The following is a 2,015-nucleotide window of genomic DNA, read 5'->3' on the forward strand; positions in this document are numbered from 1 at the left end:
TAATTTGTTTCGTTCAGTAAGTGTTTCATGTGTCATAGATAAAACGCCATGATTAATGCACGAAGAAAATGAATTTATTGACAAGTTTTAACATTTAATTGCAACTAGTTACAAAAATTGTTCAAAGTGTTCACCACCCCCGTTAAGGCACACATTAGCACGTCTTACAAATGATTCCCTTACACGTTGAAAAATGCCTGGAGTTTCGCGAATTGTTTGACAGCCGTGAATTATTCGTCGACGTAGCTCTTCAACATCGGGCACTTCAGTCTGATAAACTAAGTCTTTCAGGTGGCCCCAAAGAAAGAAATCACAAGGGTTCAGATCGGGTGATCGAGCAGGCCACTCCACAGGTCCACCTCGACCTAACCACCGCAAAGGGAAGGTCGCGTTAAGATAATTTCGGACCGCGATGCTGAAATGTGGTGGTGCACCATCGTGCATGAACCACATTCTTTTTACCAAACCTAAGGGTACGTCTTCGAGTAGTTCCGGTAAATCGTCCCGTAAGAACTGCAAGTAAGCCACACCGTTTAACCTGGGCTCTAGGAAATATGGCCCAATTAAATTGTCACCCACAATACCACACCACACGTTTAAACTGAATTGTACTTGGTGACTTCTAACGCAAGTTGCGTGGGGGTTTAGCTGGGACCATTGATGTTTATTATGTAAGTTAATAATACCATCCCGTGAAAAGTTAGCTTCGTCAGTAACCAACAAATCCCGTGGGAAATCGATATCGTTTACTTTAGCCAGAAACCACTGACAAAACGCCGTGCGTCGTGGGTAGTCCGCTGGATTCAAACCTTGAACTTTTTGAACATGGAAAGGATGAAACCGGTGGCTTCTGAGGATTTTCCACACGAGCGTGTGGTTTACGCCTAATCGGCGACCAACTTGGCGGGTACTTGATTCAGGCTCGTCCTCGAAAATGGTGAGAACTTCGTCTTCTACGGCCTCTGGGATGGCTCTCGCTCTAGGTTGAGGTCCAGCCGGTTGGATTCGTCCATCTTGCCTCAAACGTCTGTCCACAGCCTCGAACGTCAGTCGATTTGGTAGTCGCCTCTGCGGAAATCTTTACTGATACAAGCGTACAGCTGCAGCGGCATTCCCCTCGGCTAGTCCATACATTAGGTGCATATCCGCATATTCGGCATTTGTGAAGAAAGGCATTGTAACAGACTTCGTTGAATTATGAGTTTAATAAAACAAACACATGTACGTGAAACCTCTTTTATTCCTTTCTTAAAAAACATAGTGCTCTGTTTTTTAAGAATAGGCGAAGTTCTCACTATTTTCGAGGACGATCCAAAAACAAGCAGCCGCCAATTGGTTTGCTGATTAAGAAAAAACCACACGCAACTTGCGTTAGAATTCACAAAGTACAATTCAGCTTAAACGTGTGGTGTAGTATTGTGGGTGACAATTAAATTGGGCCATGTTTCCTAGAGCCCAGGTTAAACGGTGTGGCTTACTTGTAGTTCTTACGGGACGATTTACCAGAACTACTCGAAGACGTACCCTTAGGTTTAATAAACAGAATGTGGTTCATGCACGATGGTGCACCACCACATTTCAGCATCGCGGTCCGAAAACTTGTCAATAACATTTTCTTTGTGCATTAATCATGGCGTTTTATCTATGACACATGAAACACTTACTGAACGAAACAAATTAAAGTTTGTTCTTTTGTTTGGGACCACCTTTGTGGGCCATTAACGCCGAAACGTGGCTCTGCATTGTAATTGTTCTCTGGGCGAGTTTACTCTGTTGGAAACAAACAACACGCCCCTTAATTGGAGATGGGTTTTTCAAATACATTCGAGATGTCCTTTTAGGTTTTCTCAAGGTCATACCTAACGTACAAGAGTGTTGTCCGTGATGATGAAGATTTGCGTAGCTTTTTACGGTTTGAGATAACAGGAACAAGCCAGGGATCTTCCAACATGTCCAAGTATCATTCGAAAGACTGCCTCGTTTTTGTAATGCCGCCCGTGGACATTTGGACTAAT

The 2,015-nt window shown here is 43.5% G+C and overlaps 1 long non-coding RNA gene across 1 annotated transcript; it reads left to right on the forward strand.

The window, feature by feature from the left end:
* Positions 1-555: 555 nt before the first annotated feature.
* LOC149665108 (uncharacterized) lies at positions 556-1,222 on the forward strand. Its single transcript, XR_016368403.1, has 2 exons — positions 556-671; positions 756-1,222. It is a non-coding gene; the product is annotated as an uncharacterized LOC149665108 (long non-coding RNA).
* The last annotated feature ends 793 nt before the right edge of the window (positions 1,223-2,015 follow it).

The sequence above is a fragment of the Phalangium opilio genome, unplaced genomic scaffold, assembly GCF_054372755.1.
Source record: "Phalangium opilio isolate 3A_F unplaced genomic scaffold, DU_Popi_V2 ptg000061l_1, whole genome shotgun sequence".
Classification (NCBI taxonomy): domain Eukaryota; kingdom Metazoa; phylum Arthropoda; class Arachnida; order Opiliones; family Phalangiidae; genus Phalangium; species Phalangium opilio.